This window comes from Prionailurus bengalensis, chromosome B3 (assembly GCF_016509475.1).
Source record: "Prionailurus bengalensis isolate Pbe53 chromosome B3, Fcat_Pben_1.1_paternal_pri, whole genome shotgun sequence".
In the NCBI taxonomy this organism is placed as follows: Eukaryota; Metazoa; Chordata; class Mammalia; order Carnivora; family Felidae; genus Prionailurus; species Prionailurus bengalensis.
Window position 1 is genome coordinate 102,713,015 of NC_057355.1, and position 15,080 is coordinate 102,728,094.

The 15,080-nt window shown below is 45.0% G+C and overlaps 1 protein-coding gene across 6 annotated transcripts in view; it reads left to right on the plus strand.

Annotated features, from left to right (window-relative positions):
- Positions 1–15,080, plus strand: part of SAMD4A (sterile alpha motif domain containing 4A) — a 214,381-nt gene that overhangs the window by 100,082 nt on the left and 99,219 nt on the right. The window contains exon 1 of one of the 6 annotated variants that reach the window (XM_043556203.1): positions 11,680–11,973. The exons of 4 other annotated variants lie outside the window; for them this stretch is intronic. The gene's annotated coding sequence lies outside the window, so the exon portion shown is untranslated. Of the gene's footprint in view, positions 1–11,679; positions 11,974–15,080 lie in introns of those variants that run through there. One more of the 6 variants, XM_043556204.1, reaches the window with a different exon arrangement.

Sequence of the window (15,080 nt, forward strand, 5' to 3'; positions counted from 1 at the left end):
CGTTACGCTTCTCTTGGATCATCATTTTGGCTGAGCTAAAGGTAGATCATATTTCAGCCTTAAATAACTGTCTTCTGTCTGTGTAAACAGTCACGGCCATTAGTCTTAAACTTCAAACCTCAGCCCATGGATCTGGATTGGTTTCTTTTTCTGAGCCATAACTCTGGAGGCCACTCTTCCCTGCTCTCTGAAGCGTCTGCTGCCTCTATCTGAGCATGAAGCCTACTCTATGAGTCGTAAAAAAAAAAAAACAAAAAAAAAAAAAACCATGCTGGGACACACATAATTAAAGGGGGAAGGGAATGAAGAAAATTCATTCACTTCTCCTTCCTGGGACCTAACTCCCTTTTAGGATCCCGCTTGCATCCAACGAGAAATGCCAAAAGATTAAAGCATGGCATTCTCATTCTTCTCCATGGGAAGAAGAGGTTATGCAAAGGAGGCCTATGTCCCTGCATTGTGGGCGAGAAGCCTGGCAAGAGGTTTGTCTCATTTAAGAAGTAAATATATTCAGTGGAAGCAAAGATGCTGCCAAGTAAATTTATTCCATTTTTAGGGAGAGAAGGGCAGGAGTTTTGCTGCTCCTTTATGTTGCTTTTAGATACACATTTCTGCGTGAGGTTGTCTAAAAAAGTAAGAACGCAACAGCAGCTTGTTTAAAACTTGACCTCTTCAGCACGCCCAAGGATTTGAGAAACAAAAGAAGGCGGTGGGTAATTGATTCTGTTCTCCAAAGGCCCATCTTGACACTGAACGGATCCTGGCTTGGTTTCTACCATACAGGTGTTTAGTCTCTGCCAGCAGGAGGACACAGATGGAGTCTACCTTTCTGCAGAAGTCTTTAAATGTCAAAAACACGAGGAGGAAATCCATTGACACTTTTGTCACTGTGACAGTGCAGTATATCCCTTCACGTTGATAGTAGCCATGCCCCAAGTGACACTCAAATCAGCAGGATGGGGAGAATTTTAAAAGAAGGCAGAGCATCCATTACCATGGAAAGCAGTTCATTTTATAGCCAGGAAGCCACAGAATCTTCTGAATTTTTTTTGCTTGAGGGCTAGACGTTAAACTTGTTCCTTAGCCATGTGTTAGGTCTGACTAAGCAACAGTGTAAGAGCACGAGAATCCATGCTTTCGCGGTGGAAAGCTCCAGATCCTTAGTTTGTTACTAAACGTAAAATTTAGGAACTCTGTGATTTAGTCAAAATGAATGCTTCTGTAGCAATTCAATGGAGTTGTCATATCAAATTAAGTTTTAGCAAGTTTTGTCTGATAGGGATATTCACCAATCCGGATCCCAACACGGTGTATGCTTGCTGCATGTATGAAAGTGAGGCTAGTCACCCTATGATCTAAATGAGGTCACCTTAATTGGCCTGTTTGAATGCTTCTATGAGGACATTAGAACCCCAGTGAACAAGCAAGTAGCCTGTTAGGAGGCAGATCTCATGGCAGAGATTCCTCACTTGCAAGGTTTAGAAAATTGAGTCCTTTAGTAAGTATCTTGCACAGGCACAAACCTTAACTAAATATAGAGGGCTAAAAGAGAATCCTTCCATGGGAGGGCTCCCTTAAATTAGCTCAGTTCATCTATTCATCTGTGTGTGCTGACTCGTGCCTAAACATTGGAGGCCAAATCCAAAAAAAGAAAAGGCAAGCCTGTGGCTCAGTCCTAGGAAAAATGTAGAACAACTGAGTATAATCCTGAACAGGGGAGCCAATGAGAAGCGCAGCAGGCTCGTGCTGGAAAGAGGTGTGCCAGCTCCTCGTAATCACCCTCCCTAATTAACTTCACAGTGTGGCTTTGCAAGTGCCTGTGGCATATTCAGATTTCTCCATGTATCGTGATTCTTCCGTTTTCAAGTCATTTCATGATCCAGGTTTCAAACTTCAGATAAAATCAGAAGAGATGTTAGCCAATGATGCTTTCAGTATTTCCCCCTTACCAGACTTCCCAAAATATACTCAGATATTTTTTAATAGTTGACAGCGTTCTAGGCCTTCCTCTCTTGAATATGGGAACGACTCTCAAGGAAGAGGAGGGCTAAAGAGATTTGGAGTCCGATTTCCATAACTAGAATGGCACAAGGGAACATGACAGAATGCGGGAGTCCCCACATTCTCAGTGTAGAGCCCTGCGTAATGCATTCCGCTCCCTGCTGAAGCCAGCGATCCATTTGGACAGTTAGGGTTGTTGTAGCTGCATGTGAAACACACACTTGCTCTGCCTGAATTCTAGCCACGCCTTTCTGTCCTTTGTCGTTGTCTCCTTGTGACTCCCATTTCACTATGGAAGTCAGCTAGGGGAAGACACCTGAAGAAGAGACAGTCAGGACAAGAGAAGATGCTTGGAAGTGGTCCAAAGGTAGCGCCCCATGTGTTCAAGTGGCTGTGGCATTGTCCTTGAAAAGCTGTGATTGATCCTAGCTAGCAGTGTTACCACACTGTGCGGTGGTTGAGCCACCAATCTGGTCATGGTGTTAGAAGCCTAATAATTGGATGGATCTATGCTTTTTGCTCTTTGGAGAAATGAATTTTATGAATGTTTCTATTTAAGGAGAACAAAACAATAACACACCAAAAAAAAAAAACCCACCCAATTCCTATTACCCTAACTCCTCCTCGCACATAGTATTCTAATGCGGTTTATTCCTGAAACTGACTCATTCAGCTTTTCTCCTGGAAGTTGTCAGTATGTACGCCTGGTTAATGGAGAAAATCAGCGCAGTGCCCAGGCACAATGCCATGACTCATTCCTGGCATTTCAGGGGCTTTGTAATGGAAATCATAGTTCCAAGCTACAGTTCTTACCAAGTAGATATGTGAATATTAATGAAACAGAGCAAGTCTCCACAACTCCTGCCTAACCCTCACCAGAGATTCAGTGTTTGCTCATGAAGTGAAGGTTTCTCTTCATAACCCACGCATGCTGGAATACCACAATATTGTTTTAATTAGTCTTTTAACGCACAGTAAAATATTTGGCTTTGGCGAAAGGAGGAAATTCTCTCATACGTTGGAACTATTTGGTTAAAAGGGCATTTTTGTCTGCTGAATTAGTCTCCTGGGGTTTATACTAGCATCTGAATGCTTTTTAAAAAGTCTCCAATGACCTGCAGCCAATTCTCGCCCATTCATTCTGTCTCTCTGTCGACCTACCCGTCTATAATTGTGGGTATATGTGTGTGTGTGTGTGTGTGCGCGCGCGTGTGTGTGTGTGCGCGCGTGTGTGTGTTGTATGCGTGCATGTATATATATAGACACCACACACACACGCGCGCACGTGGTCTACTGAGAGAGCATAGAAAATTGAAACCCTGAATAATCCCAACCTTTTAATTTACCCTCTGCTTGACCCAACCTTGTCCCCAAACTTCTTTCAAGTAACATTCCCCTTTTCTTTGTGCTGTGTAAGACTTAAAAGTAGTAAAATAGCCAAGAAATAGATAGCAGGAAGAAGTGGGGGAAATAAGGAAGATATTTCAAGTGCTTATTTTTTATTGACTTGAGTTTGAATTTTATGTCTGATGGACCGGTAGGCCTTTGTGGAAACACAGATGAGCCAGTTTCCCATCACTTTTGGAGACTGGGATAGAAGGTCAAATATCTAAAGTTGGGTTTTGGTGATTCTTATGTATCTACAGTCCTTTGGATCAGGAATATTTTGGAGCTGCTAATTGGAAAGTAGACATTGAGGAGATATTTTCAGCAAAAGAAAAGAATGAGCAATATAGCTGATAACTCAGCTACTTTATTCTGATCCTGTCTTCTCTAACAATAGCTCCCTGCTCCGTGCTCTTAAAACACAAGTGCTAATATTATGAGAAACGAGTTATATGAAAAACAGTCTAATCTTTTCGAAAAGTGCTAAAAATACCAATCTGCAACCAAGAATGTTTCAACTCTCTTCCCTTTCCAGATGATGCAAGATTCTAGGCAAAGACTGGATTTCAGAGGATGCCCCCAAGGCGTGGGCATGAGTGGGGGTTATAGCCTATAGGAGTAAAGATCTTTAGACAAGGACATTCAAAGTGACTTCCTTAGCATTACAGTAGCGCTGAGTCTTTAGATGCACAAGCCATTGTTTTCCTGGTTGTTCTTTGGAAGTGGCTGGTGATGGAAGGTATTATAATTTATTTTTTTTCTTATGAGGAAACTGAGGTACAGGAGATTCCATTCCAGACTTCGAACCTAGTGCTATGTCCCTGAGGCCCTGTCTGCACTTGAGAGACCGTTTTTGCCTGGCTCGATTCTACACAGTAACTCTTCCATTGCTTGTCCTTACCAGACCAAGCTTTCAGAATGTGCGAAGGGAAATACTTCTGTGTGACAGCCTTCAAGATTTGGCTGGAGAAGACAGGAGGGGATGATGACCTGGAGGACTTGGAGGCAAAATGGTGGTGGTGATGGGAGGACAGGTGCATGTGTGTCCAGAGAAAACGGAACATGTGTGTTCAAAGTCCCACTGGGGCGACACTCCTTATCCTCTGATCATAGATGCCAAATGCCAGTACTCTACCACCATTGATTGCTGTGTGTATCTGTTGGGAGATCTCACACACGTGTCTGAGGTCACTGTGTCTTTCTTCACACAACAATCTTTTTAAAAAAAAAATTTTTTTTTAATGTTTGTTTTTGGGAGAGTGAGAGTGCACGCAAGCAAGGGAGGGGCAGAGAGAGAGGGAGACACAGGGACCGAAGCAGGCTCCAGGCTCTGAGCTGTCAGCGCAGAGCCCGACGCAGGGCTAGAACTCAAGAACTGTGAGATCATGACCTGAGCCCAAGTCAGCTTAACTGACTGAGCCACTCAGGCGCCCCCCACGGCCGCCTTTTCTTAGGCTTCATGTGGTTGTAGGACAAGAACTATTGGAATGAACAGTAACCGTGTTGGTCTTAATACAACCACCACATTTACTGTTTGGAAAAAAAGTTACTTCTCAGAAAATAAAAATTAATAAGACAATGCATGGCAAATTGGGCCTTAGTAGCCGCCACTCACTTTTTTTAGTGCATCTGCTGTAGAGTTGCATCTTGCCAATGTGGTGTCATTTTCAGGACTGTGACCGAGACTTGGATTGTGTATGTCTCTGGACTGTGAACAGAGATAATGTGTAGGGTTGTAATGTGGGTATTGAGGCCTTTTTAGTGTCTGATTACTTTATGACATGGTTGTTTTAAGGGAAAACTAACTGAAGTTACTTAAATTTAGCCACATTTGTTAACTATCCTTTTCTAAAAATTGAAAAGTAACTTTAGTTAAAATAAGATCCAGAAGTCTCTGTTTCGAAACAGCGCATTCTTCAGTTTATAATGCTAAGGGCTGAAAAATCCTTAAAGTAGCCAGCATCACTGAGACCTAACAAAGCAGTTCATATTTTTACTTTTTTTTTTTTTTTTCAGAAGCTGGTTGCCATGTAGAGTAGAAGAAACCTCGCGCTTTTAATCTTTTCAGTTGACATTGCCAGCGAGAGTGTTGTTATTGTTAGATAATCATAATGGTATGTTCCGGAGACTCTTCTCCCCTCACCCGACACACCCAATTCACTCACACCCGGCCAGCAGAGCCAGAGACAGAAGAATAAAGCAACATCTTATTTGCTTTCAGAATTTGATTCTCTGTTGCTCTGGAGACATGCTGGGATTTGCTCTTAAACTATTGTTATTTTCCTAATGTCCATCTAGGTTTCGATTCATTTGTAAGAAGAACCAAGAACACAGGTGAGCTGGTCAGGCTGCACCCTAAAATAAGGTGGTTTCTAGGGGGCTGTTGAGTGCTGCTGGCAACAGTTGCCAGTGACACACACACCATATCCGGGTCCCTGACTTAACCAGCACACATCCCATTGAAGGCTCGGCTCGTGAGTCTGACGTTCCCCGATTCCTGGTAACCCTGTTGACATTAATACTTACTAATCATAGTTATATTTGAAGCATTTACTTTCGTTCCCGCAAGTATTTAAAATGGAGTTTCTCAGCACGTAATCGAGTTCCCAAGATGGGCCCGTAGGCTGCCTGTGGCTGCTTCTTAAAAAGATAAATAAAAAAGATAATGCAATGGAGAAAGAACATGTGCCAGATGAAAGCATAAAAGGAAATAGACTAAGACCGAAATCCCACTCTACTAACAATATAGGCCAGCCTTGTTCTTCAGGCATTCACTGACTTGTGTGAAGCACTCTGCTACCTCATATGTGGGCCTGCTGGGAAGGAAGGAAATGAACGAACAAGGAAAAACTCTTGTTTTCAGCATTGCTGGCTACCTGGATAACCAACCCCAGGTTCTCCACAGCTGGCACATTATTTTCTTCCATATGCTGCTGTCAGAGGTGGGCCCTCTTGGGGAAACTGTATACCCAGCCAGCACCCTGCCTGGCTCTCGAGGGACGGAAGTGTGCACTGATGCTCTGGCCCTCATGGGCTTAGGCTCCAGGACACTGAGGGACAGCTGTCCTCTCTCAGAGTCACATAGTCATTTCTTTCTTTTTGTTTTTTAATGTTTATTTTTGAGAGAGAGCGAGGGAGGGGCAGAGAGAGAGGGAGACACAGACTCTGAAGCAGGCTCCAGGCTCTGAGCTGTCAGCACAGAGCCCGACATGGGGCTCGAACCCATGGACTGCAAGATGATGGCCTGAGCCGAAGTCAGATGCTCAACTGACTGGGGCACCCAGGCTCTATGACCCCACATAGTCATTTCCTTTCTGGGTACCCCTGATTGGGGGGGGGATGGAGTGGTAGGGGGATGGCATCTGATTCCAGGAAGTCTTAGAGGATTGGTCTAAAACCCAGGCACAAGTACTTGTAAGACAGGACAGAGTGTGAGGCACAGGACCATGCCAGGGCTCAGAGGGAGTCAGGGAAAACCCCATTTCTGCTTGGGAAGACCCACGTGGGTAGTGGTGATGCCTGAGCCCATCAGTCACATGCGATTCCAACAAACGGGCTTGTTTGGAGACAGAAGAGTGCTGGAGGGAGGCTGAGCATGAGGCTGGGAATCCAGAATGACCTCTTGTCTGTCAGATTCAGAAACTTCCATGATTCTGCGATTGAGAATTGCTTCTCAGACTGATTTATTCATACCTCGGAGCCCACCACACACACAAACTCATCTTCTTCCCAAAAGAGCTCCAAAAACATTCATCTAGCTACATAACTTTTAAAGAAAATTTAGATTACTTCTTACAGATTGCCTGTCTTATGGAGGCGGATGAGAAGTTGGCCTGGGAGTGTTTTTGAAAGGATTGTTTAAGTGATCGTTTGAGCCAAAAAGAAATCACCTTTTTATTATTCAAGGCAAAAGGCTCTTTCAAGCCAGCTGATTGAAGTGTAAAATTGCCCACACAGGAGACTTGGGGAAGCAAATCTTTCAGGTACAGCCAGGTGAGCACAGTCTTTTAGTGAGTGGTGGATGCATTTAGATCTTCTGTATGGAATCCCCGAGGCCAGTAGACTTACCAAAAAGGAATTGTTTAAAATCTTGTCATTTCAAACTCCAGGCAAAATATTGGCAAAGAAAAGAGTTTTCCAAAGTCAACCCATCATTGGCTCAGATATTAATAGAAAATCAGGAGTCAAAAAAAAGTCAGAAGATAGAGATTTTAAGTCAGGCCTGGTTTTAATTTTTATGTGGTTATTCTAACCAGTCAGACAAGCATACCCCACCCCACCCCCACGCCATCCCAACCAATACCTTGTCCCAGGCATAAATTATTCACCCGTTAGAGATGAATTAACCTTTTTTTAAGGGTTCCACCTTAAGGGTCATTAATTTAGCAAATTAACTGACATTCCTAGAAAAGCTCCATGGCTTGTGTCTGTAAATATTTACCCAGTTAGCGACACTTCAGACTGCACCCCCAAATCGCTGGTCCACTTCCAAAGGGTGAGCAGTTTACTTTCAGGAAATGGATTACTCACTTGTGGAATCAGACCAACACCCAGGCTGCTCAGTTTCAACATACTTTAAAATGCAAAAGGGAGCTTTCCTACCTCAAACTTTCAAAGCTTTTCCAGAAGAACCCAGAGGGGCCAGTGTACTGAGCCCAGTGAGACTGGTTCGGCCCGTATGGTTGAACACCATGATGGTGGCTACAGCCTGGTGGTGGGTGGCTGCTAAGAGACATCCCCGAGTGCCTGGAGAGAAGCCTCCCGGGCCCACCCTGTCTCCATTTGCCAAACACCTACGGGAAACGAGGGAGATCTGTGGAAAGGCCGGAGTGTGCTCAGCTGAGACTCAGCCCCACTCCACGCCCCCCTCTAGCTGCCTCGGATGGTTTCAGTTCTCAGCTGCAGCTGCCCACAGCTGTCTGGGAGGTGGATCTGGGCCTGGGGAGGCAGTAGGGGCTGGGGGTGGAATATGGAAGGTTTTTGAACCTGGCCCTTTTTGCCCAGCTAGCCAAAATAGGCCGTCAGGAGGCTCACCCTGTGAAGCTTTCATTTGGGGGTTAAGCGGCGTACCTCAGAGGGAGACCCTGGGCAGGAAGGGGCTTGCACAGTCTGCTGTTCAGTTCTGGATGCCAGGTTTTCAGAGAGATACCGAGTAAACCCAGAGGAGTGTGGCCAGGAAGCTTGCTCATAGACATCATATTATCTAAAGATTATTAGAAGGAACTGGGGATTTTGAGGTTGAAAAAGAAAATTTAGGGAGATAGCTATCCTGTGAAAGGGGGAATAGATTTTTTTAAATTTTAATTGCAATAAAATGTACATAACATTTGCCATTTGATCATTTAAAAAATTTTTTTAATGTTTATTTATTTTTGAGACAGAGAGAGACAGAGCATGAACGCGGGAGGGTCAGAGAGAGAGGGAGACACAGAATCTGAAGCAGGCTCCAGGCTCTGAGCTGTCAGCACAGAGCCCGATGCGGGGCTCGAACCCACGAACCGTGAGATCATGACCTAAGCCGAAGTCGGACGCCCAACCAACCGAGCCACCCGGGCGCCCCCATTTGATCATTTTTAAGTGTACAGTCCTGTTATACTAATTATATGCCCCGTGCGGTGCTACTTTCACCGCTCTGCATTTCCAAAACCTTTTCATCATCCCAAACAGAAACTCTTCACAGATTAAACAATAGCTACCCCCCCTCCCCTCAGCCCCAGGTGACCACGATTCTACTTTCTGTCTCTCTGAATTTGCCTACTCTAGGTACTCCTATAAGAGGAATCATATGCTATTTGTTCTTTAGTGCCTGGCTTCCTTTATTTCACTTAATGTTTTCAGTTTTTATCCATGTTGCAGCATGTATCAGAATTTCGCTCCTTTTAAAGGCTGAATAGTATTCCATTGTATGTATATACCAGACTTTGTTTATCCGTTCATCTGTTGGTGGACGTTTGGGTTGCTTTTGGTTATTGTGAATAAGGCTGCTATGAATGGGTGTACAAGTATCTCTAGATTTCTTCTTTGTGGGTTTCAGAAAAATTGACCTTTGTTGAATGGGAAGAAGTTGCAGGGGCCAATTATGGCTTTAATAATCCTAGCCCCTTTGATGGTAAAAGTGGGCTCCCCATGGCTAGGAAGGAGCTCAGCCTTGGTGAGCATCACAGAAGAATCATGGGGTGGGACCCCCCACAAATAGTAAAGGAAAGGGAATCTTTGAGGGCCCTTCCAATCTCCAGAATTCTGTGATTCTCAGGCATATGGAGTGCACATCCTAAGGGAACCATCTGGAAAAAAAAGTGGTATCTGACCAACTTTCCCCTGAGGAGAAAAAGGGGAAGTGTGATGGTGGGGGGTGGGAGGTGAGGTCCACAGTTCTCAGCACAATCCCCTCGGTCTGCCCAGAAAGGAGGGCTTCCCCTGGGAGACCCGTCTGAGCCCCATCTCCTTGTAGGCTATGCTGAGTCCAGGTCAGGGGATGAGGGAAGGTGGAGGATGCTGGGTTGGGGAATGTTCAGGAATGAGTGTCAGCTGAGGTGGGGATGCCCTGGGATCCAACACAATTAGCTTCATTCTGTCACAGTTGGGGGTTTTCTTATCATTAGTTGGGGAGGCCTAGCCAGAGAATTCCAGTATTCCAGAGTGAGTTTAATTGTGGGTGATTTCATTCTGCCCTTTTTATGTCGAAGCCAGAGGCTTGCGTCATATAACAGTGAATTCAGGGAGATTTTTTATTTGCATGTGAATCATAGCTTTTCCAGCTGAATGTCACTTACTTGGAATTTTTGTCTGATTTTGTTTTTGTTTTTGTCTCTTGGTGTTTTTCCATCGGGCTCTTTGGCTAACTAGAAAAAAAAAAACTAGAGGAAGGGCTCAATCTGACTGGAGCAGGGTTTGAGTTGGCAACTCAAAAAGAAGAGTATTATGAATGTGAAAAAAAGAAAACGGATGCTTTATTTTGCTTTGAGGGAGGGACCGAGGCCAAGTCAAATTGAGAGCTCTAATTTGGGAATGGTGTTATTACAGGTCACTGGGAGTTGGTTACGCTCTAAATTGGGAGGCCAGTCACATGAGGAGGCAGCAAAGGCGGATCACATGGGGGACAGTCGGGGCTCTTTTACAATGAACTTTTATTTTATTTACTACACAGTTGAAATGTACTTCTTTCGTGTTGAGAAACCAAGTCACCTTACTGGCGGTGAGCACTCCCTATGTTGGCCCATCAGTTGTTTTATTAGTGAGTCAGTTCTTGCCATGTGTAGGTTTTCTGGGGCTTTATTTAGGTACTGGAATCTGTTCAGTGATTAGTGGAGCAAGCCATGTGCTAAAGGTTATTTATCTGCTCTGCACCTTCACCTTCAGATCTTCTGAGGGGCTTGCATTATTCTCTTCCAAAGGTCCTACCCCATTTTTGATCTCAAGGTCAAGACATTCTGATATATATCCATGTAAATATATATATAACCTCTATTTATTAGGTTATCTTTCATGTCCTGTTACTATTAATATCAGCCTGCAAAATAAAAACCAAAAAAGATGGGTACTGCTCCCCACCATGGGCAGCTGGGAACAAAGTGTTCTTCCTACCCCAAATCGCAGACAGACCCTTGATGCCCTTGGCATCTCGGGGATGACCTGGAAAGGTGTGTGTGGTAAGCTGCTGATTTTTTGTGGAGAATCAAAATTGGCTTTTTTTGATGTAGAAAGCCCTGATTAGTTGGCTGTGTTTGAAATAAAAACAAAAATGCAGCCCAAGAAGAATATCTAGAACTCCGCGTCCAGTGCAAACAAGTTGTGCTCATGGTCCTAAATGGGGCGCGTTACTAAGTCTGTGACACAGAGAGTCTGCTGGTGCTTCCAAAGCATGTGGACCGGCGATGCTTGTGATCAAGGTTAGGAATAGAAGGTGTGTGGAAACTTTCTATAAAAGGCAGCTGGGGCCCCTGGACTGGTGTGGATGAGTGGTCAGGAAACTCTGGCACTGTTCATGGGCATACCAGAGTGTTGCTGCATGACCTTGTGTGAGCTTCTCTGTGCCTCAGTTTCCCTGAAGCACAATATTGGTTTTGGGAGGGGAGGATAAAGGATTCCAGAGATGTATGAGGTGTGAGATGTTAGCAGTAAATGGAGGGAGCGGGTGCCACATGGTATCACAGGAGCTCCAGTCAAGCCATGTGTCCCCAAACATGGCTGGGCCTCTAGTCTCTCCTCCAGCATCGTCCACTGTGGGCGATGCCTCTGACATCACAATACCCAGCTGGACACTCAATAATGATGAGCTGTGCCCAGTGGACACCAGAGGAGGGGAGAAAAGGAGGAGGACAAAGTGGGGAGGGAGGAGATGGAGCAATCCCTTATGTGATAATTCCATCAACTCAGCTTTTCATCTACCATCTGGTTCAACTGTAATGTGTTCAGCTCCATATAACCTATACAGCGTCTGTGCCCTCTCCCCCAAACTCAGCAAAATCTTAACGGTCCTCTAATCAAGAGAATTTTGCTCCTGTTGCTGCGTGTCTCGTGGTTCATCATCGGACCCGTGAGTTGATACTTCTTTACCTGACGGCTCTCCGGAGCAACCGTCTAGAGGTAATGGTCTGACCGCGTGGTCTAGGCTCTTCTGGGCCAACTGCACACCCACCTCCATCCTTCTTGGAGCAGCGCAGAACTCCGGGGTGGGGGCGATGTGGGAGTGGTTTGCGACGGTGTGGTTCTACGGTCAAGATACTTTAGAACGGAAATTCTCACCTACATTTTATCATGAGCCACCCCCAGGCCTGGTCAGACTTTGTTAATGGTTCTAACAGCATTCTGAAACCCAAGTGGGCTGGATCGAGGCCTCTCTGTTGAGCCTTTGAGGGTGCCGTCACTCCTTTTTACTAGCTAGGTTGCTGTAACCACAACACTTGAGAGATCATCCCTCTCGTAGAAATATTATGACGTTTTGCTTGCTTATTTGTTGATAACTTTCTTAAAACTCCAACAACTTCCTCTTAAAAATAGGTCCCTGCCACCGATTGAGTTGATTCCTCTTAGCCCTTCTCCTGATAGGATATTATTTTTCCTACCTGGTTTCACATCAGCCTTAACCTGCTGACCATGCCAACGCTAGAAATTGGAGGCCTTGATTTTTCTCTTAGTTCCTTTGACCAGTGGTTCTCAAACTTAAGCCTGGATTCAAATCACCTGAAGGGGTTTTTAAACAGAGTTTCTGATTTAGTAGATCTATAATGGGGATCCAGATTTTGCATTTCTAACAGGTTCCCAGGTGTGTGTGGGGAGGCCTGGGGTGGGGGGGCTGGGGGTGGTACGATACTAAGAACCTGTGTCTTAGGCCTTTTTGGCTCTCCTAGCCTCTCTTCCTCCCCTTCCCCAGCCTGCAGGAGAGGATCCCATGGAGCATTGCCCTGGTCCCTTCTATGATGGTAACCATCATTAACAATTTTATAGCATTCACTATGGGCCAGACAGTGGTCCCTTGCTTTACACAGATTAAATAATTCAAACATCTTAACAGCCCTATGAGGTATCCCATTTTCCAAATGAGGAAACTGAAGTGTGTAGAGCGGTTAAGTGAATTGCCCAAGGTCACACTGCTAACCAAATGGATGGTCGGAATTCAAGATTCAAGCCCAGACAACACAGCTAGAATCTATGCTGTCAGTCGCTATGCTTTCTTATCTTTCTTTTCCTCAAGTCACTTAGAGCACCTGATGCTCCTACAGTTTTTGGAAGTGAATACCTCAGAAAGGACACCCAAGACAACTGAGCATATCTTAGGTACTTGTAACCTATGTCTTGGGGTCTGAGTCTCCAGACAGCTCGGCTTCCACCTGTGTGTGTGTGTGTGTGTAGGTTAGTGGGAGATGGCTCTTTGAGAGCTGACTGAACCTCAGGAGGACCTCGGGAGGAGCTAATGTGAAGACACGGGCGGCATCCACCTCCGAAGGGAGGCTAGAGCTCCCCTTCTGCTAGAGCCCAGTGTCCCCTCACTATTCTGCCCTAGTCTGAAGGTTTCTGCTGTTGACACTTACCACCCTAAACAGAGACAGACAAAGCTGGGCAGGAACAGATCTGCTGTGTCAGCGGTTATGATAGAAAAGCACATGTGTCTATGGCCATACCACCCTGAACGTGCCCGATCTCTTCTGATCTTGGAAGCTAAGCAGGGTCGGGCCTAGTTAGTACTTGGATGGGAAAAGCACATGTATCTTTTGTCCACTGTGGTCCAGCAAGCCTGCGTGATCAAGCACTGACCTAGACAAGCATTAAGAGACACATAAATGGGAGGCACTGTCCCAGCCCTCAGGGAGCCAGCAGTCTTCATTCAGGAGAGAGTCACACAGCATGTCCATCATTGAGCTGGTCTGTGTGGTAGAGAGGCAGTGAGGGCTAGAGCAGATCAACAGGGAGGAGGCAGATTCTTAAGCCACATCATGGATGAGGATGGGGAGCACGAGGGGAAGGGTTTGGATGTATGCAGGGCATATCTACAGCAGAAAATATTTGATGATAAATCTTTTAAGATTTGAACTCCCACAAGTTGTCTCCATTGGTGTAATGATAATCGATTAAGCTTTTTGTGTTTTTTCCAGTAAATAATGTGTTGGATGCTGATTGGAGGTCTGCTGGAGGTTCTGGGGGTTATTTTAGAAAATGGATTCTATTCCTTACAGAGTTGCTGGTTGGTTCTATAAATGGAGGCCTTCTTAAAGTATTTTTTCTACCTCTCTGGTCTGATTCTGTCCAATTTTTTTGTATTGCGGACATTTCTGTGGGGTACAAAACTTTTCCCATGGCTATCTTTGACCCCACACACCCCATTAAGGAGGACAGACCCTAACACTGGGCCATCAACATTGATAGGGACTAAAGATAAAGACCCAACAGCTTAATAAATACATCTCCCCTTAAAGGTGGTGGTGTAAAGCTAGATTAAAACAAAATGGAGCGTGCCTGGGTGGCTCAGTTGGTTGAATGTCTGACTTCGGCTCAGGTCATGATCTCGCAGTCTGTGAGTTCGAGCCCAGCGTTGGGCTCTGTGCTGACAGCTCAGAGCCTAGAGCCTGCTTCAGATTCTGTTTTCTCCTCTCTTTCTGCCCCTCCCCCACTCATGCTCTTGCTCTCTCTCTCTCTCTCTCTCTCTCTCAGTCAAAAATAAATAAACATTAAAAAAAGTTTTTTTTAAAAAACAAAATGGGCCACTGCTGTCACTCCCAGCACTGGACCAGTGTTATATAAGTCCTCTTGCTGTTTTTGGGTCCTCTTTTGGTTTAGAATTCTAGACGGTATGTTTGAGGCTCAGAAAGGATGCACGAGAAGCTTTGTCTATAGTCTATAAAACTGTGGGCTGTGAGCTCTTGTCTCCTCCTGCAACTTTCCCACAAAGTCTGCTAAAGCAAAGCGTCCTCATCTGGTTAGTGCTCCTGATTCTGGTCCAGTCACTGACCTCTGAGTCTCTTTAATTTCAAGGTGGGATGCCCAGAAGGAGGGAATAGCCCAAAAGGACAGAAACGGCCTTGGCCATTCTCATTTCTAATTACAGAACTTCATCCTTTTCTATTGTCCTTCCTGCCTTTCTTCCTTCTTAACAGAGGACTTTAGAAATTAAAAAGTAGCTCCCCTTCTCAAGAAAACCAAAACAACCTTATTCTGAGCACATCGACAGACCTACTTACCTGAAAATGAGTTTGATG